Below are 25523 nucleotides of genomic sequence, written 5' to 3'. Positions count from 1 at the left end.
CGAAACATTCGATTGATTGGTGTCGCACATTTGATTGATTGGTGTCGAACATTCGATTGATGGGTGTCGCACATCCGATTGATCGGTGTCGAACATTCGAATGATCGGTGTCGCACATTCGATTGATCGGTGCCGCACATTCCATTGATTGATGTCGAACATTCGATTGATGGTTGCCGAACATTCGAATGATCGGTGTCGAACATTCGATTGATGGGTGTCGCACATTCGATTGATCGGTGTCGAACATTCGATTGATGGGTTTCGCACATTCGACTGTTGGGTGTCGCACATTCCATTGACCGGTGTCGCCCATTCGATTGATCGATGTCGCACATTCGATTGATAGGTGCCGAACATTCGATGGATTGTTGTCGCACATCCTATTGATCGGTGTCGCACATTCGAATCTTCGGTGTCGAACATTCGATTGATTGGTGCCGAACATTCGAATGATCTGTGTCGAACATTCGATTGATGGGTGTCGCACATTCGATTGATCGGTGTCGCACATTCGATTGATCGGTGTCGCACATTCGATTGATCGGTGTCGCACATTCGAATAATCGGTGTCGAACATTCGATTGATGGGTGTCGCACATTCGATTGATCGGTAGTGCACATTCGATTGATCGGTGTCGAACATTCGATTGATCGGTACTGCACATTCGTATAGTCGGTGTCGCACATTCGATTGATCGGTGTCGCACATTCGATTGATTGGTGCCGAACATTCGAATGATAGGTGTCGAACATTTGATTGATTGGTGCCGATCATTCGAATGATCATTCGATTGATCGGTGTCGAAACATTCGATTGATTGGTGTCGCACATTCGATTGATTGGTGTCGAACATTCGATTGATGGGTGTCGCACATCCGATTGATCGGTGTCGAACATTCGAATGATCGGTGTCGCACATTCGATTGATCGGTGCCGCACATTCGATTGATGGGTGCCGAACATTCGATTGATTGATGTCGAACATTCGATTGATGGTTGCCGAACATTCGAATGATCGGTGTCGAACATTCGATTGATGGGTGTCGCACATTCGATTGATCGGTGTCGAACATTCGATTGATGGGTTTCGCACATTCGACTGTTGGGTGTCGCACATTCCATTGACCGGTGTCGCCCATTCGATTGATCGATGTCGAACATTCGATTGATGGGTGCCGAACATTCGATTGATTGTTGTCGCACATCCTATTGATCGGTGTCGCACATTCGAATAATCGGTGTCGAACATTCGATTGATTGGTACCGAACATTCGAATGATCTGTGTCGAACATTCGATTGATGGGTATCATTCGATTGATCGGTGCCGAACATTCGATTGATGGGTGTCGCACGTTCGATTGATCGGTGTCGCACATTCGATTGATCGATGTCGCACATTCGATTGATAGGTGCCGAACATTTGAATGATCGGTGTCGAACATTCGATCGATGGGTGCCGAACATTCGCATGATCTGTGTCGAACTTTCGATTGATCGGTGTCGCACATTCGATTGATCGGTGCCGCACATTCGATTGATGGGTGCCGAACATTCGATTGATTGCTGTCGAACATTCGATTGATGGGTGCCGAACATTCGAATGATCGGTGTCGAACATTCGATTGATGGGTGTCGAACATTCGATTGATCGGTGTCGAACATTCGATTGATGGGTTTCGCACATTCGACTGTTAATAATAATAATAATACACAGTTCTTATAAAGCGCAAATACACACTTAAGTCTCTATGCGCTGGGTGTCGCACATTCCATTGACCGGTGTCGCACATTCGATTGATCGGTGTCGCACATTCGATTGATCGGTGTCGCACATTCGATTGATCGATGTCGCACATTCGATTGATAGGTGCCGAACATTCGATTGATTGTTGTCGCACATCCTATTGATCGGTGTCGCACATTCGAATAATCGGTGTCGAACATTCGATTGATTGGTGCCGAACATTCGAATGATCTGTGTCTAACATTCGATTGATCGGTATTGCACATTTGTTTGGTCGGTGTCGCATATTCGATTAATCGGTGTCGCACATTCGATTGATCGGTGTCGAACATTCGATTGATGGGTGTCGCACATTCGATTGATCGGTGTCGCACATTCGATTGATCGGTGTCGCACATTCGATTGATCGGTGTCGCACATTCGAATAATCGGTGTCGAACATTCGATTGATTGGTGCCGAACATTCGAATGATCTGTGTCGAACATTCGATTGATCGGTATTGCACATTTGTTTGGTCGGTGTCGCATATTCGATTAATCGGTGCCGAACGTTCGATTGATGGGTGCCGAACATTCGAATATCGGTGTCGAACATTTGATTGATTGGTGCCGAACATTCGAATGATCTGTGTCGAACATTCGATTGATGGGTATCATTCGATTGATCGATGTCGAACATTCGATTGATCGGTGTCGCACATTCGATTGATGGGTGTCGAACATTCGATTGATGGGTGTCGAACATTCGATTGATGGGTGCCGAACATTCGATTGATGGGTGTCGCACATTCGATTAATCGGTACTGCACATTCGATTAATCGGTGTCGAACATTCGATTGATTGGTGTCGAACATTCGATTGATGGGTGTCGCACATTCGATTGATCGGTAGGGCACATTCGATTGATTGGTGCCGAACATTCGAATGATAGGTGTCGAACATTTGATTGATTGGTGCCGATCATTCGAATGATCATTCGATTGATCGGTGTCGAAACATTCGATTGATTGGTGTCGCACATTCGATTGATCGGTGTCGCACATTCGATTGATTGGTGCCGAACATTCGAATGATAGGTGTCGAACATTTGATTGATTGGTGCCGATCATTCGAATGATCATTCGATTGATCGGTGTCGAAACATTCGATTGATTGGTGTCGCACATTCGATTGATCGGTGTCGAACATTCGAATGATCGGTGTCGCACATTCGATTGATCGGTGCCGCACATTCGATTGATGGGTGCCGAACATTCGATTGATTGATGTCGAACATTCGATTGATGGTTGCCGAACATTCGAATGATCGGTGTCGAACATTCGATTGATGGGTGTCGCACATTCGATTGATCGGTGTCGAACATTCGATTGATGGGTTTCGCACATTCGACTGTTGGGTGTCGCACATTCCATTGACCGGTGTCGCCCATTCGATTGATCGATGTCGCACATTCGATTGATAGGTGCCGAACATTCGATGGATTGTTGTCGCACATCCTATTGATCGGTGTCGCACATTCGAATAATCGGTGTCGAACATTCGATTGATTGGTGCCGAACATTCGAATGATCTGTGTCGAACATTCGATTGATGGGTATCATTCGATTGATCGGTGCCGAACATTCGATTGATGGGTGTCGCACATTCGATTGATCGGTGTCGCACATTCGATTGATCGATGTCGCACATTCGATTGATAGGTGCCGAACATTTAAATGATCGGTGTCGAACATTCGATCGATGGGTGCCGAACATTCGCATGATCTGTGTCGAACTTTCGATTGATCGGTGTCGCACATTCGATTGATCGGTGCCGCACATTCGATTGATGGGTGCCGAACATTCGATTGATGGGTGCCGAACATTCGAATGATCGGTGTCGAACATTCGATTGATGGGTGTCGAACATTCGACTGATCGGTGTCGAACATTCGATTGATGGGTTTCGCACATTCGACTGTTGGGTGTCGCACATTCCATTGACCGGTGTCGTACATTCGATTGATCGGTGTCGCACATTCGATTGATCGGTGTCGCACATTCGATTGATCGATGTCGCACATTCGATTGATAGGTGCCGAACATTCGATTGATTGTTGTCGCACATCCTATTGATCGGTGTCGCACATTCGAATAATCGGTGTCGAACATTCGATTGATTGGTGCCGAACATTCGAATGATCGGTGCCGAACATTCGATTGATGGGTGTCGAACATTCGATTGATCGGTACTGCACATTCGATTGTTCGGTGTCGAACATTCGATTGATTGGTGTCGAACATTCGAATGATAGGTGTCGAACATTTGATTGATTGGTGCCGATCATTCGAATGATCATTCGATTGATCGGTGTCGAAACATTCGATTGATTGGTGTCGCACATTCGATTGATTGTTGTCGCACATCCTATTGATCGGTGTCGCACATTCGAATGATCGGTGCCGAACATTCGACTGATCGGTGCCGAACATTCGATTGATGGGTGTCGAACATTCGATTGATCTGTACTGCACATTCGATTGTTCGGTGTCGAACATTCGATTGATTGGTGTCGAACATTCGAATGATCGGTGTCGAACATTCGATCGATTTGTGTCGCACATTCGATTGATCGGTGTCGAACATTCGATTGATCGGTATTGCACATTCGTTTGGTCGGTGTCGCATATTCGATTAATCGGTGCCGAACATTCGATTAACGGGTGCCGAACATTCGAATGATCGGTGTCGAACATTCGATTGATTGTTGTCGCACATCCGATTGATGGGTGCCGAACATTCGAATATCGGTGTCGAACATTTGATTGATTGGTGCCGAACATTCGAATGATCTGTGTCGAACATTCGATTGATGGGTGTCATTCGATTGATCGGTGTCGAACATTCGATTGATTGGTGCCGAACATTCGAATGATCTGTGTCGAACATTCGATTGATGGGTATCATTCGATTGATCGGTGTCGAACATTCGATTGATGGGTGTCGCACATTCGATTGATGGGTGCCGAACATTCGAATGATCGGTGTCGAACATTCGATTGATGGGTGTCGCACATTCGATTGATCGGTGTCGAACATTCGATTGATGGGTTTCGCACATTCGACTGTTGGGTGTCGCACATTCCATTGACCGGTGTCGCACATTCGATTGATCGGTGTCGAACATTCGATTGATCGGTGTCGCACATTCGAATGATCGGTGTCGAACATTCGATTGATGGGTGTCGCACATTCGATTGATCGGTGTCGAACATTCGATTGATGGGTTTCGCACATTCGACTGTTGGGTGTCGCACATTCCATTGACCGGTGTCGCACATTCGATTGATCGGTGTCGAACATTCGATTGATCGATTTCGCACATTCGATTGATAGGTGCCGAACATTCGATTGATTGTTGTCGCACATCCTATTGATCGGTGTCGCACATTCGAATAATCGGTGTCGAACATTCGATTGATTGGTGCCGAACATTCGAATGATCGGTGCCGAACATTCGATTGATGGGTGTCGAACATTCGATTGATCGGTACTGCACATTCGATTGTTCGGTGTCGAACATTCGATTGATTGGTGTCGAACATTCGAATGATCGGTACTGCACATTCGATTGATCGGTGTCGCACATTCGAATGATCGGTGTCGAACATTCGATTGATTGGTGTCGCACATTCCATTGATCGGTTTCGAACATTCGATTGATCGGTATTGCACATTCGTTTGGTCGGTGTCGCATATTCGATTAATCGGTGACGAACATTAGATTGATTGGTGCCGAACATTCGAATGATGGTGTCGAACATTCGATTGATTGGTGCCGAACATTCGAATGATCGGTGTCGAACATTCGATTGATCGGTGTCGAACATTCGATTGATGGGTGCCGAACATTCGATTAATCGGTGTCACACATTCGATTGATTGTTGTCGCACATCCTATTGATCGGTGTCGCACATTCGAATAATCGGTGTCGAACATTCGATTGATCGGTGCCGAACATTCGAATGATCTGTGTCGAACATTCGATTGATGGGTATCATTCGATTGATCGGTGTCGAACATTCGATTGATGGGTGTCGAACATTCGATTGATGGGTGCCGAACATTCGATTGATTGGTGTCGCACATTCGATTGATCGGTATTGCACATTTGTTTGGTCGGTGTCGCATATTCGATTGATCGGTGTCGAACATTCGATTAATGGGTGCCGAACATTCGAATAATCGGTGTCGAACATTCGATCGATGGGTGCCGAACATTCGAATGATCTGTGTCGAACATTCGATTGATGGGTATCATTCGATTGATCGGTGTCGAACATTCGATTGATAGGTGCCGAACATTCGAATGATCTGTGTCAAACATTCGATTGATGGGTGTCATTCGATTGATCGGTGTCGAACATTCGATTGATCGGTGTCGCACATCCGATTGATCGGTGTCGCACATTCGATTGATCGGTGTCGAACATTCGATTGATTGGTGCCGAACATTCGAATAATCGGTGTCGAACATTCGATCGATGGGTGCCGAACATTCGAATGATCTGTGTCGAACATTCGATTGATGGGTATCATTCGATTGATCGGTTTCGAACATTCGATTGATTGGTGTCGATCATTCGATTGATGGGTGCCGAACATTCTTTTTGATGGGTGTCGCACATTCGATTGATCGGTACTGCACATTCGATTGATCGGTGTCGAACATTCGATTGATCGGTGCCGCACATTCGATTGATGGGTGCCGAACATTCGATTGATTGCTGTCGAACATTCGATTGATGGGTGCCGAACATTCGAATGATCGGTGTCGAACATTCGATTGATGGGTGTCGCACATTCGATTGATCGGTGTCGAACATTCGATTGATGGGTTTCGCACATTCGACTGTTGGGTGTCGCACATTCCATTGACCGGTGTCGCACATTCGATTGATCGGTGTCGAACATTCGATTGATCGGTGTCGCACATTCGATTGATCGATTTCGCACATTCGATTGATAGGTGCCGAACATTCGATTGATTGTTGTCGCAGATCCTATTGATCGGTGTCGCACATTCGAATAATCGGTGTCGAACATTCGATTGATTGGTGCCAAACATTTGAATAATCGGTGTCGAACATTCGATTGATTGGTGCCGAACATTCGAATGATCTGTGTCGAACATTCGATTGATGGGTATCATTCGATTGATCGGTGCCGAACATTCGATTGATGGGTGTCGCACATTCGATTGATCGGTACTGCACATTCGATTGTTCGGTGTCGAACATTCGATTGATTGGTGTCGAACATTCGATTGATGGGTGTCGCACATTCGATGGATCGGTGTCGAACATTCGATTGATGGGTGTCGAACATTCGAATAATCGGTGTCGAACATTCGATTGATTGGTGCCGAACATTCGATTGATCGGTGTCGAACATTCGATTGATGGGTGTCGCACATTCGATTGATCGGTGTCGCACATTCGATTGATCGGTGTCGCACATTCGATTGATCGGTGTCGCACATTCGAATAATCGGTGTCGAACATTCGATTGATTGGTGCCGAACATTCGAATGATCTGTGTCGAACATTCGATTGATGGGTATCATTCGATAGATCGGTGTCGAACATTCGATTGATTGTTGTCGCACATTCGATTGATGGGTGTCGCACATTCGAATAATCGGTGTCGAACATTCGATTGATTGGTGCCGAACATTCGAATGATCGGTGTCGAACATTCGATTGATGGGTGCCGAACATTCGATTGATCGGTGCCGAACATTCGATTGATCGGTATTGCACATTTGTTTGGTCGGTGTCGCATATTCGATTAATCGGTGCCGAACGTTCGATTGATGGGTGCCGAACATTCGAATATCGGTGTCGAACATTTGATTGATTGGTGCCGAACATTCGAATGATCTGTGTCGAACATTCGATTGATGGGTGTCATTCGATTGATCGATGTCGAACATTCGATTGATCGGTGTCGCACATCCGATTGATCGGTGTCGCACATTCGATTGATTGGTGCCGAACATTCGAATAATCGGTGTCGAACATTCGATTGATCGGTGTCGAACATTTGATTGATGGGTGCCGAACATTCGATTGATCGGTACTGCACATTCGATTGATCGGTGCCGAACATTCGAATGATCTGTGTCGAACATTCGATTAATGGGTGTCGCACATCATTCGATTGATCGGTGTCGCACATTCGATTGATCGGTGCCGAACATTCGATTGATCAGTATTGCACATTCGTTTGGTCGGTGTCGCATATTCCATTAATCGGTGCCGAACATTCGATTGATGGATGTCGCACATCCGATTGATCGGTGTCGCACATTTGATTGATCGGTATCATTCGATTGATCGGTGTCGAACATTCGATTGATTGGTGACGAACATTCGAATAATCGGTGTCGAACATTCGATTGATTGGTGCCGAAGATTCGAATGATCGAAGTCGCACATTCGATTGATCGATGTCGCACATTCGATTGATTGGTGCCGAACATTTGAATGATTGGTGTCGAACATTCGATCGATGGGTGCCGAACATTCGAATGATCTGTGTCGAACATTCGATTGATGGGTATCATTCGATTGATCGGTTTCGAACATTCGATTGATGGGTGTCGAACATTCGATTGATGGGTGCCGAACATTCGATTGATCGATGTCGCACATTCGATTGATCGGTGTCGCACATTCGATTGATCGATGTCGCACATTCGATTGATGGGTGCCGAACATTTGAATGATCGGTGTCGAACATTCGATCGATGGGTGCCGAACATTCCAATGATCTGTGTCGAACATTCGATTGATGGGTATCATTCGATTGATCGGTTTCGAACATTCGATTGATGGGTGTCGAACATTCGATTGATGGGTGCCGATCATTCGATTGATGGGTGTCGAACATTCGATTGATGGGTGTCGCACATTCGATTGATCGGTGTCGAACATTCGATTGATGGGTGTCGCACATTCGATTGATCGGTGTCGCACATTCGATTGATCGGTGTCGCACATTCGATTGATCGATGTCGCACATTCGATTGATAGGTGCCGAACATTTGAATGATCGGTGTCGAACATTCGATCGATGGGTGCCGAACATTCGCATGATCTGTGTCGAACTTTCGATTGATCGGTGTCGCACATTCGATTGATCGGTGCCGCACATTCGATTGATGGGTGCCGAACATTCGATTGATTGCTGTCGATTATTTGATTGATGGGTGCCGAACATTCGAATGATCGGTGTCGAACATTCGATTGATGGGTGTCGAACATTCGACTGATCGGTGTCGAACATTCGATTGATGGGTTTCGCACATTCGACTGTTGGGTGTCGCACATTCCATTGACCGGTGTCGCACATTCGATTGATCGGTGTCGCACATTCGATTGATCGGTGTCGCACATTCGATTGATCGATGTCGCACATTCGATTGATAGGTGCCAAACATTCGATTGATTGTTGTCGCACATCCTATTGATCGGTGTCGCACATTCGAATAATCGGTGTCGAACATTCGATTGATTGGTGCCGAACATTCGAATGATCGGTGCCGAACATTCGATTGATGGGTGTCGAACATTCGATTGATCGGTACTGCACATTCGATTGTTCGGTGTCGAACATTCGATTGATTGGTGTCGAACATTCGAATGATCGGTACTGCACATTCGATTGATCGGTGTCGCACATTCGAATGATCGGTGTCGAACATTCGATTGATTGGTGTCGCACATTCCATTGATCGGTTTCGAACATTCGATTGATCGGTATTGCACATTCGTTTGGTCGGTGTCGCATATTCGATTAATCGGTGACGAACATTAGATTGATTGGTGCCGAACATTCGAATGATGGTGTCGAACATTCGATTGATTGGTGCCGAACATTCGAATGATCGGTGTCGAACATTCGATTGATCGGTGTCGAACATTCGATTGATGGGTGCCGAACATTCGATTAATCGGTGTCACACATTCGATTGATTGTTGTCGCACATCCTATTGATCGGTGTCGCACATTCGAATAATCGGTGTCGAACATTCGATTGATCGGTGCCGAACATTCGAATGATCTGTGTCGAACATTCGATTGATGGGTATCATTCGATTGATCGGTGTCGAACATTCGATTGATGGGTGTCGCACATTCGATTGATAGGTGCCGAACATTTGAATGATCGGTGTCGAACATTCGATCGATGGGTCCCGAACATTCGAATGATCTGTGTCGAACTTTCGATTGATGGGTATCATTCGATTGATCGGTTTCGAACATTCGATTGATGGGTGTCGAACATTCGATTGATGGGTGCCGGACATTCGATTGATGGGTGTCGCACATTCGATTGATCGGTGTCGCACATTCGAATAATCGGTGTCGAACATTCGATTGATTGGTGCCGAACATTCGAATGATCTGTGTCTAACATTCGATTGATGGGTATCATTCGATTGATCGGTTTCGAACATTCGATTGATCGGTGTCGAACATTCGATTGATGGGTTCCGAACATTCGATTGATGGGTGTCGCACATTCGATTGATCGGTATTGCACATTTGTTTGGTCGGTGTCGCATATTCGATTAATCGGTGCCGAACGTTCGATTGATGGGTGCCGACATTCGAATATCGGTGTCGAACATTCGATTGATTGGTGCCGAATATTCGAATAATCGGTGTCGAACATTCGATTGATGGGTGCCGAACATTCGAATGATCGGTGTCGAACATTCGATTGATGGGTGTCGCACATTCGATTGATGGGTGTCGCACATTCGATTGATCGGTGTCGCACATTCGATTGATGGGTGTCGAACATTCGATTGATCGATGTCGCACATTCGATTGATTGGTGCCGAACATTTGAATGATTGGTGTCGAACATTCGATCGATGGGTGCCGAACATTCGAATGATCTGTGTCGAACATTCGATTGATGGGTATCATTCGATTGATCGGTTTCGAACATTCGATTGATGGGTGTCGAACATTCGATTGATGGGTGCCGAACATTCGATTGATCGGTGCCGAACATTCGATTGATCGGTATTGCACATTTGTTTGGTCGGTGTCGCATATTCGATTAATCGGTGCCGAACGTTCGATTGATGGGTGCCGAACATTCGAATATCGGTGTCGAACATTTGATTGATTGGTGCCGAACATTCGAATGATCTGTGTCGAACATTCGATTGATGGGTGTCATTCGATTGATCGATGTCGAACATTCGATTGATCGGTGTCGCACATCCGATTGATCGGTGTCGCACATTCGATTGATTGGTGCCGAACATTCGAATAATCGGTGTCGAACATTCGATTGATCGGTGTCGAACATTTGATTAATGGGTGCCGAACATTCGATTGATCGGTACTGCACATTCGATTGATCGGTGCCGAACATTCGAATGATCTGTGTCGAACATTCGATTAATGGGTGTCGCACATCATTCGATTGATCGGTGTCGCACATTCGATTGATCGGTGTAGAACATTCGATTGATCAGTATTGCACATTCGTTTGGTCGGTGTCGCATATTCCATTAATCGGTGCCGAACATTCGATTGATGGATGTCGCACATCCGATTGATCGGTGTCGCACATTTGATTGATCGGTATCATTCGATTGATCGGTGTCGAACATTCGATTGATTGGTGACGAACATTCGAATAATCGGTGTCGAACATTCGATTGATTGGTGCCGAAGATTCGAATGATCGAAGTCGCACATTCGATTGATCGATGTCGCACATTCGATTGATTGGTGCCGAACATTTGAATGATTGGTGTCGAACATTCGATCGATGGGTGCCGAACATTCGAATGATCTGTGTCGAACATTCGATTGATGGGTATCATTCGATTGATCGGTTTCGAACATTCGATTGATGGGTGTCGAACATTCGATTGATGGGTGCCGAACATTCGATTGATGGTGTCGCACATTCGATTGATCGGTGTCGCACATTCGATTGATCGATGTCGCACATTCGATTGATGGGTGCCGAACATTTGAATGATCGGTGTCGAACATTCGATCGATGGGTGCCGAACATTCCAATGATCTGTGTCGAACATTCGATTGATGGGTATCATTCGATTGATCGGTTTCGAACATTCGATTGATGGGTGTCGAACATTCGATTGATGGGTGCCGATCATTCGATTGATGGGTGTCGAACATTCGATTGATGGGTGTCGCACATTCGATTGATCGGTGTCGAACATTCGATTGATGGGTGTCGCACATTCGATTGATCGGTGTCGCACATTCGATTGATCGGTGTCGCACATTCGATTGATCGATGTCGCACATTCGATTGATAGGTGCCGAACATTTGAATGATCGGTGTCGAACATTCGATCGATGGGTGCCGAACATTCGCATGATCTGTGTCGAACTTTCGATTGATCGGTGTCGCACATTCGATTGATCGGTGCCGCACATTCGATTGATGGGTGCCGAACATTCGATTGATTGCTGTCGAACATTTGATTGATGGGTGCCGAACATTCGAATGATCGGTGTCGAACATTCGATTGATGGGTGTCGAACATTCGACTGATCGGTGTCGAACATTCGATTGATGGGTTTCGCACATTCGACTGTTGGGTGTCGCACATTCCATTGACCGGTGTCGCACATTCGATTGATCGGTGTCGCACATTCGATTGATCGGTGTCGCACATTCGATTGATCGATGTCGCACATTCGATTGATAGGTGCCAAACATTCGATTGATTGTTGTCGCACATCCTATTGATCGGTGTCGCACATTCGAATAATCGGTGTCGAACATTTGATTGATTGGTGCCGAACATTCGAATGATCGGTGCCGAACATTCGATTGATGGGTGTCGAACATTCGATTGATCGGTACTGCACATTCGATTGTTCGGTGTCGAACATTCGATTGATTGGTGTCGAACATTCGAATGATCGGTACTGCACATTCGATTGATCGATGTCGCACATTCGATTGATGGGTGCCGAACATTTGAATGATCGGTGTCGAACATTCGATCGATGGGTGCCGAACATTCCAATGATCTGTGTCGAACATTCGATTGATGGGTATCATTCGATTGATCGGTTTCGAACATTCGATTGATGGGTGTCGAACATTCGATTGATGGGTGCCGATCATTCGATTGATGGGTGTCGAACATTCGATTGATGGGTGTCGCACATTCGATTGATCGGTGTCGAACATTCGATTGATGGGTGTCGCACATTCGATTGATCGGTGTCGCACATTCGATTGATCGGTGTCGCACATTCGATTGATCGATGTCGCACATTCGATTGATTGGTGCCGAAGATTCGAATGATCGAAGTCGCACATTCGATTGATCGATGTCGCACATTCGATTGATTGGTGCCGAACATTTGAATGATTGGTGTCGAACATTCGATCGATGGGTGCCGAACATTCGAATGATCTGTGTCGAACATTCGATTGATGGGTATCATTCGATTGATCGGTTTCGAACATTCGATTGATGGGTGTCGAACATTCGATTGATGGGTGCCGAACATTCGATTGATGGTGTCGCACATTCGATTGATCGGTGTCGCACATTCGATTGATCGATGTCGCACATTCGATTGATGGGTGCCGAACATTTGAATGATCGGTGTCGAACATTCGATCGATGGGTGCCGAACATTCCAATGATCTGTGTCGAACATTCGATTGATGGGTATCATTCGATTGATCGGTTTCGAACATTCGATTGATGGGTGTCGAACATTCGATTGATGGGTGCCGATCATTCGATTGATGGGTGTCGAACATTCGATTGATGGGTGTCGCACATTCGATTGATCGGTGTCGAACATTCGATTGATGGGTGTCGCACATTCGATTGATCGGTGTCGCACATTCGATTGATCGGTGTCGCACATTCGATTGATCGATGTCGCACATTCGATTGATAGGTGCCGAACATTTGAATGATCGGTGTCGAACATTCGATCGATGGGTGCCGAACATTCGCATGATCTGTGTCGAACTTTCGATTGATCGGTGTCGCACATTCGATTGATCGGTGCCGCACATTCGATTGATGGGTGCCGAACATTCGATTGATTGCTGTCGAACATTTGATTGATGGGTGCCGAACATTCGAATGATCGGTGTCGAACATTCGATTGATGGGTGTCGAACATTCGACTGATCGGTGTCGAACATTCGATTGATGGGTTTCGCACATTCGACTGTTGGGTGTCGCACATTCCATTGACCGGTGTCGCACATTCGATTGATCGGTGTCGCACATTCGATTGATCGGTGTCGCACATTCGATTGATCGATGTCGCACATTCGATTGATAGGTGCCAAACATTCGATTGATTGTTGTCGCACATCCTATTGATCGGTGTCGCACATTCGAATAATCGGTGTCGAACATTCGATTGATTGGTGCCGAACATTCGAATGATCGGTGCCGAACATTCGATTGATGGGTGTCGAACATTCGATTGATCGGTACTGCACATTCGATTGTTCGGTGTCGAACATTCGATTGATTGGTGTCGAACATTCGAATGATCGGTACTGCACATTCGATTGATCGATGTCGCACATTCGATTGATGGGTGCCGAACATTTGAATGATCGGTGTCGAACATTCGATCGATGGGTGCCGAACATTCCAATGATCTGTGTCGAACATTCGATTGATGGGTATCATTCGATTGATCGGTTTCGAACATTCGATTGATGGGTGTCGAACATTCGATTGATGGGTGCCGATCATTCGATTGATGGGTGTCGAACATTCGATTGATGGGTGTCGCACATTCGATTGATCGGTGTCGAACATTCGATTGATGGGTGTCGCACATTCGATTGATCGGTGTCGCACATTCGATTGATCGGTGTCGCACATTCGATTGATCGATGTCGCACATTCGATTGATAGGTGCCGAACATTTGAATGATCGGTGTCGAACATTCGATCGATGGGTGCCGAACATTCGCATGATCTGTGTCGAACTTTCGATTGATCGGTGTCGCACATTCGATTGATCGGTGCCGCACATTCGATTGATGGGTGCCGAACATTCGATTGATTGCTGTCGAACATTTGATTGATGGGTGCCGAACATTCGAATGATCGGTGTCGAACATTCGATTGATGGGTGTCGAACATTCGACTGATCGGTGTCGAACATTCGATTGATGGGTTTCGCACATTCGACTGTTGGGTGTCGCACATTCCATTGACCGGTGTCGCACATTCGATTGATCGGTGTCGCACATTCGATTGATCGGTGTCGCACATTCGATTGATCGATGTCGCACATTCGATTGATAGGTGCCAAACATTCGATTGATTGTTGTCGCACATCCTATTGATCGGTGTCGCACATTCGAATAATCGGTGTCGAACATTCGATTGATTGGTGCCGAACATTCGAATGATCGGTGCCGAACATTCGATTGATGGGTGTCGAACATTCGATTGATCGGTACTGCACATTCGATTGTTCGGTGTCGAACATTCGATTGATTGGTGTCGAACATTCGAATGATCGGTACTGCACATTCGATTGATCGGTGTCGCACATTCGAATGATCGGTGTCGAACATTCGATTGATTGGTGTCGCACATTCCATTGATCGGTTTCGAACATTCGATTGATCGGTATTGCACATTCGTTTGGTCGGTGTCGCATATTCGATTAATCGGTGACGAACATTAGATTGATTGGTGCCGAACATTCGAATGATGGTGTCGAACATTCGATTGATTGGTGCCGAACATTCGAATGATCGGTGTCGAACATTCGATTGATCGGTGTCGAACATTCGATTGATGGGTGCCGAACATTCGATTAATCGGTGTCACACATTCGATTGATTGTTGTCGCACATCCTATTGATCGGTGTCGCACATTCGAATAATCGGTGTCGAACATTCGATTGATCGGTGCCGAACATTCGAATGATCTGTGTCGAACATTCGATTGATGGGTATCATTCGATTGATCGGTGTCGAACATTCGATTGATGGGTGTCGCACATTCGATTGATAGGTGCCGAACATTTGAATGATCGGTGTCGAACATTCGATCGATGGGTCCCGAACATTCGAATGATCTGTGTCGAACATTCGATTGATGGGTATCATTCGATTGATCGGTGTCGAACATTCGATTGATGGGTGTCGCACATTCGATTGATAGGTGCCGAACATTTGAATGATCGGTGTCGAACATTCGATCGATGGGTCCCGAACATTCGAATGATCTGTGTCGAACTTTCGATTGATGGGTATCATTCGATTGATCGGTTTCGAACATTCGATTGATGGGTGTCGAACATTCGATTGATGGGTGCCGGACATTCGATTGATGGGTGTCGCACATTCGATTGATCGGTGTCGCACATTCGAATAATCGGTGTCGAACATTCGATTGATTGGTGCCGAACATTCGAATGATCTGTGTCTAACATTCGATTGATGGGTATCATTCGATTGATCGGTTTCGAACATTCGATTGATCGGTGTCGAACATTCGATTGATGGGTTCCGAACATTCGATTGATGGGTGTCGCACATTCGATTGATCGGTATTGCACATTTGTTTGGTCGGTGTCGCATATTCGATTAATCGGTGCCGAACGTTCGATTGATGGGTGCCGACATTCGAATATCGGTGTCGAACATTCGATTGATTGGTGCCGAATATTCGAATAATCGGTGTCGAACATTCGATTGATGGGTGCCGAACATTCGAATGATCGGTGTCGAACATTCGATTGATGGGTGTCGCACATTCGATTGATGGGTGTCGCACATTCGATTGATCGGTGTCGCACATTCGATTGATGGGTGTCGAACATTCGATTGATCGATGTCGCACATTCGATTGATTGGTGCCGAACATTTGAATGATTGGTGTCGAACATTCGATCGATGGGTGCCGAACATTCGAATGATCTGTGTCGAACATTCGATTGATGGGTATCATTCGATTGATCGGTTTCGAACATTCGATTGATGGGTGTCGAACATTCGATTGATGGGTGCCGAACATTCGATTGATCGGTGCCGAACATTCGATTGATCGGTATTGCACATTTGTTTGGTCGGTGTCGCATATTCGATTAATCGGTGCCGAACGTTCGATTGATGGGTGCCGAACATTCGAATATCGGTGTCGAACATTTGATTGATTGGTGCCGAACATTCGAATGATCTGTGTCGAACATTCGATTGATGGGTGTCATTCGATTGATCGATGTCGAACATTCGATTGATCGGTGTCGCATATCCGATTGATCGGTGTCGCACATTCGATTGATTGGTGCCGAACATTCGAATAATCGGTGTCGAACATTCGATTGATCGGTGTCGAACATTTGATTAATGGGTGCCGAACATTCGATTGATCGGTACTGCACATTCGATTGATCGGTGCCGAACATTCGAATGATCTGTGTCGAACATTCGATTAATGGGTGTCGCACATCATTCGATTGATCGGTGTCGCACATTCGATTGATCGGTGTAGAACATTCGATTGATCAGTATTGCACATTCGTTTGGTCGGTGTCGCATATTCCATTAATCGGTGCCGAACATTCGATTGATGGATGTCGCACATCCGATTGATCGGTGTCGCACATTTGATTGATCGGTATCATTCGATTGATCGGTGTCGAACATTCGATTGATTGGTGACGAACATTCGAATAATCGGTGTCGAACATTCGATTGATTGGTGCCGAAGATTCGAATGATCGAAGTCGCACATTCGATTGATCGATGTCGCACATTCGATTGATTGGTGCCGAACATTTGAATGATTGGTGTCGAACATTCGATCGATGGGTGCCGAACATTCGAATGATCTGTGTCGAACATTCGATTGATCGGTATCATTCGATTGATCGGTTTCGAACATTCGATTGATGGGTGTCAAACATTCGATTGATGGGTGCCGAACATTCGATTGATGGTGTCGCACATTCGATTGATCGGTGTCGCACATTCGATTGATCGATGTCGCACATTCGATTGATGGGTGCCGAACATTTGAATGATCGGTGTCGAACATTCGATCAATGGGTGCCGAACATTCCAATGATCTGTGTCGAACATTCGATTGATGGGTATCATTCGATTGATCGGTTTCGAACATTCGATTGATGGGTGTCGAACATTCGATTGATGGGTGCCGATCATTCGATTGATGGGTGTCGAACATTCGATTGATGGGTGTCGCACATTCGATTGATCGGTGTCGAACATTCGATTGATGGGTGTCGCACATTCGATTGATCGGTGTCGCACATTCGATTGATCGGTGTCGCACATTCGATTGATCGATGTCGCACATTCGATTGATAGGTGCCGAACATTTGAATGATCGGTGTCGAACATTCGATCGATGGGTGCCGAACATTCGCATGATCTGTGTCGAACTTTCGATTGATCGGTGTCGCACATTCGATTGATCGGTGCCGCACATTCGATTGATGGGTGCCGAACATTCGATTGATTGCTGTCGAACATTCGATTGATGGGTGCCGAACATTCGAATGATCGGTGTCGAACATTCGATTGATGGGTGTCGAACATTCGACTGATCGGTGTCGAACATTCGATTGATGGGTTTCGCACATTCGACTGTTGGGTGTCGCACATTCCATTGACCGGTGTCGCACATTCGATTGATCGGTGTCGCACATTCGATTGATCGGTGTCGCACATTCGATTGATCGATGTCGCACATTCGATTGATAGGTGCCAAACATTCGATTGATTGTTGTCGCACATCCTATTGATCGGTGTCGCACATTCGAATAATCGGTGTCGAATAATCGGTGTCGAACATTCGATTGATTGGTGCCGAACATTCGAATGATCGGTGCCGAACATTCGATTGATGGGTGTCGAACATTCGATTGATCGGTACTGCACATTCGATTGTTCGGTGTCGAACATTCGATTGATTGGTGTCGCACATTCCATTGATCGGTTTCGAACATTCGATTGATCGGTATTGCACATTCGTTTGGTCGGTGTCGCATATTCGATTAATCGGTGACGAACATTAGATTGATTGGTGCCGAACATTCGAATGATGGTATCGAACATTCGATTGATTGGTGCCGAACATTCGAATGATCGGTGTCGAACATTCGATTGATCGGTGTCGAACATTCGATTGATGGGTGCCGAACATTCGATTAATCGGTGTCACACATTCGATTGATTGTTGTCGCACATCCTATTGATCGGTGTCGCACATTCGAATAATCGGTGTCGAACATTCGATTGATCGGTGCCGATCATTCGAATGATCTGTGTCGAACATTCGATTGATGGGTATCATTCGATTGATCGGTGTCGAACATTCGATTGATGGGTGTCGAACATTCGATTGATGGGTGCCGAACATTCGATTGATTGGTGTCGCACATTCGATTGATCGGTATTGCACATTTGTTTGGTCGGTGTCGCATATTCGATTGATCGGTGTCGAACATTCGATTAATGGGTGCCGAACATTCGAATAATCGGTGTCGAACATTCGATCGATGGGTGCCGAACATTCGAATGATCTGTGTCGAACATTCGATTGATGGGTATCATTCGATTGATCGGTGTCGAACATTCGATTGATAGGTGCCGAACATTCGAATGATCTGTGTCAAACATTCGATTGATGGGTTTCATTCGATTGATCGGTGTCGAACATTCGATTGATCGGTGTCGCACATCCGATTGATCGGTGTCGCACATTCGATTGATCGGTGTCGAACATTCGATTGATTGGTGCCGAACATTCGAATAATCGGTGTCGAACATTCGATCGATGGGTGCCGAACATTCGAATGATCTGTGTCGAACATTCGATTGATGGGTATCATTCGATTGATCGGTTTCGAACATTCGATTGATTGGTGTCGATCATTCGATTGATGGGTGCCGAACATTCTTTTTGATGGGTGTCGCACATTCGATTGATCGGTACTGCACATTCGATTGATCGGTGTCGAACATTCGATTGATCGGTGCCGCACATTCGATTGATGGGTGCCGAACATTCGATTGATTGCTGTCGAACATTCGATTGATGGGTGCCGAACATTCGAATGATCGGTGTCGAACATTCGATTGATGGGTGTCGCACATTCGATTGATCGGTGTCGAACATTCGATTGATGGGTTTCGCACATTCGACTGTTGGGTGTCGCACATTCCATTGACCGGTGTCGCACATTCGATTGATCGGTGTCGAACATTCGATTGATCGGTGTCGCACATTCGATTGATCGATTTCGCACATTCGATTGATAGGTGCCGAACATTCGATTGATTGTTGTCGCAGATCCTATTGATCGGTGTCGCACATTCGAATAATCGGTGTCGAACATTCGATTGATTGGTGCCAAACATTTGAATAATCGGTGTCGAACATTCGATTGATTGGTGCCGAACATTCGAATGATCTGTGTCGAACATTCGATTGATGGGTATCATTCGATTGATCGGTGCCGAACATTCGATTGATGGGTGTCGCACATTCGATTGATCGGTACTGCACATTCGATTGTTCGGTGTCGAACATTCGATTGATTGGTGTCGAACATTCGATTGATGGGTGTCGCACATTCGATGGATCGGTGTCGAACATTCGATTGATGGGTGTCGAACATTCGAATAATCGGTGTCGAACATTCGATTGATTGGTGCCGAACATTCGATTGATCGGTGTCGAACATTCGATTGATGGGTGTCGCACATTCGATTGATCGGTGTCGCACATTCGATTGATCGGTGTCGCACATTCGATTGATCGGTGTCGCACATTCGAATAATCGGTGTCGAACATTCGATTGATTGGTGCCGAACATTCGAATGATCTGTGTCGAACATTCGATTGATGGGTATCATTCGATAGATCGGTGTCGAACATTCGATTGATTGTTGTCGCACATTCGATTGATGGGTGTCGCACATTCGAATAATCGGTGTCGAACATTCGATTGATTGGTGCCGAACATTCGAATGATCGGTGTCGAACATTCGATTGATGGGTGCCGAACATTCGATTGATCGGTGCCGAACATTCGATTGATCGGTATTGCACATTTGTTTGGTCGGTGTCGCATATTCGATTAATCGGTGCCGAACGTTCGATTGATGGGTGCCGAACATTCGAATATCGGTGTCGAACATTTGATTGATTGGTGCCGAACATTCGAATGATCTGTGTCGAACATTCGATTGATGGGTGCCGAACATTCGATTGATGGGTGTCGCACATTCGATTGATCGGTATTGCACATTTGTTTGGTCGGTGTCGCATATTCGATTAATCGGTGCCGAACGTTCGATTGATGGGTGCCGAACATTCGAATATCGGTGTCGAACATTTGATTGATTGGTGCCGAACATTCGAATGATCTGTGTCGAACATTCGATTGATGGGTGTCATTCGATTGATCGATGTCGAACATTCGATTGATCGGTGTCGCACATCCGATTGATCGGTGTCGCACATTCGATTGATTGGTGTCGAACATTCGATTGATCGGTGTCGAACATTCGATTGATGGGTGCCGAACATTCGATTAATCGGTGTCGAACATTCGATTGATTGGTGCCGAACATTCGAATAATCGGTGTCGAACATTCGATTGATCGGTGTCGAACATTCGATTAATGGGTGCCGAACATTCGAATAATCGGTGTCGAACATTCGATTGATGGGTGCCGAACATTCGAATGATCTGTGTCGAACATTCGATTGATGGGTATCATTCGATTGATCGGTGTCGAACATTCGATTGATAGGTGCCGAACATTCGAATGATCTGTGTCGAACATTCGATTGATGGGTGTCATTCGATTGATCGGTGTCGAACATTCGATTGATCGGTGTCGCACATCCGATTGATCGGTGCCGAACATTCATTTTGATGGGTGTCGCACATTCGATTGATCGGTACTGCACATTCAATTGATCGGTGTCGAACATTCGATTGATCGGTGCCGCACATTCGATTGATGGGTGCCGAACATTCGATTAATCGGTGTCGAACATTCGATTGATTGGTGCCGAATATTCGAATAATCGGTGTCGAACATTCGATTGATTGGTGCCGAACATCCGATTGATCGGTGTCGAACATTCGATTGATGGGTGTCGCACATTCGATTGATCGGTGTCGCACATTCGATTGATTGTTGTCGCACATCCTATTGATCGGTGTCGCACATTCGAATAATCGGTGTCGAACATTCGATTGATTGGTGCCGAACATTCGAATGATCGGTGTCGAACATTCGATTGATTGGTGCCGAACATTCGAATGATCGGTGTCGAACATTCGATTGATGTGTGTCGCACATTCGATTGATCGGTGTCGCACATTCGACTGATTGTTGTCGCACACCTATTGATCGGTGCCGCACATTCGAATAATCGGTGTCGAACATTCGATTGATTGGTGCCGAACATTCGAATGATCTGTGTCGAACATTCGATTGATGGGTATCATTCGATTGATCGGTGTCGAACATTCGATTGATTGGTGCCGAACATTCGAATAATCGGTGTCGAACATTCGATTGATTGGTGTCGAACATTCGATTGATTGGTGCCGAACATTCGAATGATCTGTATCGAACATTCGATTGATGGGTATCATTCGATTGATCGGTGTCGAACATTCGATTGATGGGTGTCGAACATTCGATTGATGGGTGCCGAACATTCGATTGATGGGTGTCGCACATTCGATTGATCGGTATTGCACATTTGTGTGGTCGGTGTCGCATATTCGATTAATCGGTGCCGAACGTTCGATTGATGGGTGCCGAACATTCGAATATCGGTGTCGAACATTTGATTGATTGGTGCCGAACATTCGAATGATCTGTGTCGAACATTCGATTGATGGTTGTCATTTGAATGATGGGTGTCGAACATTCGAATGATCTGTGTCGAACATTCGATTGATGGGTATCATTCGATTGATCGGTGCCGAACATTCGATTGATGGGTGTCGCACATTCGATTGATCGGTACTGCACGTTCTATTGATGGGTGTCGCACATTCGATTGATCGGTGTCGAACATTCGATTGATCGGAATTGCACATTCGTTTGGTCGGTGTCGCATATTCGATTAATCGGTGCCGAACATTCGATTGATGGGTGCCGAAGATTCGAATGATCTGTGTCGAACATTCGATTGATAGGTGCCGAACATTTGAATGATCGGTGTCGAACATTCGATCGATGGGTGCCGAACATTCGCATGATCTGTGTCGAACTTTCGATTGATCGGTGTCGCACATTCGATTGATCGGTGCCGCACATTCGATTGATGGGTGCCGAACATTCGATTGATTGCTGTCGAACATTCGATTGATGGGTGCCGAACATTCGAATGATCGGTGTCGAACATTCGATTGATGGGTGTCGAACATTCGACTGATCGGTGTCGAACATTCGATTGATGGGTTTCGCACATTCGACTGTTGGGTGTCGCACATTCCATTGACCGGTGTCGCACATTCGATTGATCGGTGTCGCACATTCGATTGATCGGTGTCGCACATTCGATTGATCGATGTCGCACATTCGATTGATAGGTGCCAAACATTCGATTGATTGTTGTCGCACATCCTATTGATCGGTGTCGCACATTCGAATAATCGGTGTCGAATAATCGGTGTCGAACATTCGATTGATTGGTGCCGAACATTCGAATGATCGGTGCCGAACATTCGATTGATGGGTGTCGAACATTCGATTGATCGGTACTGCACATTCGATTGTTCGGTGTCGAACATTCGATTGATTGGTGTCGCACATTCCATTGATCGGTTTCGAACATTCGATTGATCGGTATTGCACATTCGTTTGGTCGGTGTCGCATATTCGATTAATCGGTGACGAACATTAGATTGATTGGTGCCGAACATTCGAATGATGGTATCGAACATTCGATTGATTGGTGCCGAACATTCGAATGATCGGTGTCGAACATTCGATTGATCGGTGTCGAACATTCGATTGATGGGTGCCGAACATTCGATTAATCGGTGTCACACATTCGATTGATTGTTGTCGCACATCCTATTGATCGGTGTCGCACATTCGAATAATCGGTGTCGAACATTCGATTGATCGGTGCCGATCATTCGAATGATCTGTGTCGAACATTCGATTGATGGGTATCATTCGATTGATCGGTGTCGAACATTCGATTGATGGGTGTCGAACATTCGATTGATGGGTGCCGAACATTCGATTGATTGGTGTCGCACATTCGATTGATCGGTATTGCACATTTGTTTGGTCGGTGTCGCATATTCGATTGATCGGTGTCGAACATTCGATTAATGGGTGCCGAACATTCGAATAATCGGTGTCGAACATTCGATCGATGGGTGCCGAACATTCGAATGATCTGTGTCGAACATTCGATTGATGGGTATCATTCGATTGATCGGTGTCGAACATTCGATTGATAGGTGCCGAACATTCGAATGATCTGTGTCAAACATTCGATTGATGGGTTTCATTCGATTGATCGGTGTCGAACATTCGATTGATCGGTGTCGCACATCCGATTGATCGGTGTCGCACATTCGATTGATCGGTGTCGAACATTCGATTGATTGGTGCCGAACATTCGAATAATCGGTGTCGAACATTCGATCGATGGGTGCCGAACATTCGAATGATCTGTGTCGAACATTCGATTGATGGGTATCATTCGATTGATCGGTTTCGAACATTCGATTGATTGGTGTCGATCATTCGATTGATGGGTGCCGAACATTCTTTTTGATGGGTGTCGCACATTCGATTGATCGGTACTGCACATTCGATTGATCGGTGTCGAACATTCGATTGATCGGTGCCGCACATTCGATTGATGGGTGCCGAACATTCGATTGATTGCTGTCGAACATTCGATTGATGGGTGCCGAACATTCGAATGATCGGTGTCGAACATTCGATTGATGGGTGTCGCACATTCGATTGATCGGTGTCGAACATTCGATTGATGGGTTTCGCACATTCGACTGTTGGGTGTCGCACATTCCATTGACCGGTGTCGCACATTCGATTGATCGGTGTCGAACATTCGATTGATCGGTGTCGCACATTCGATTGATCGATTTCGCACATTCGATTGATAGGTGCCGAACATTCGATTGATTGTTGTCGCAGATCCTATTGATCGGTGTCGCACATTCGAATAATCGGTGTCGAACATTCGATTGATTGGTGCCAAACATTTGAATAATCGGTGTCGAACATTCGATTGATTGGTGCCGAACATTCGAATGATCTGTGTCGAACATTCGATTGATGGGTATCATTCGATTGATCGGTGCCGAACATTCGATTGATGGGTGTCGCACATTCGATTGATCGGTACTGCACATTCGATTGTTCGGTGTCGAACATTCGATTGATTGGTGTCGAACATTCGATTGATGGGTGTCGCACATTCGATGGATCGGTGTCGAACATTCGATTGATGGGTGTCGAACATTCGAATAATCGGTGTCGAACATTCGATTGATTGGTGCCGAACATTCGATTGATCGGTGTCGAACATTCGATTGATGGGTGTCGCACATTCGATTGATCGGTGTCGCACATTCGATTGATCGGTGTCGCACATTCGATTGATGGGTGTCGCACATTCGAATAATCGGTGTCGAACATTCGATTGATTG

This window comes from Apostichopus japonicus, chromosome 8 (genome assembly GCF_037975245.1).
Source record: "Apostichopus japonicus isolate 1M-3 chromosome 8, ASM3797524v1, whole genome shotgun sequence".
In the NCBI taxonomy this organism is placed as follows: Eukaryota; Metazoa; Echinodermata; class Holothuroidea; order Aspidochirotida; family Stichopodidae; genus Apostichopus; species Apostichopus japonicus.
This window is presented reverse-complemented; position numbering follows the sequence as displayed.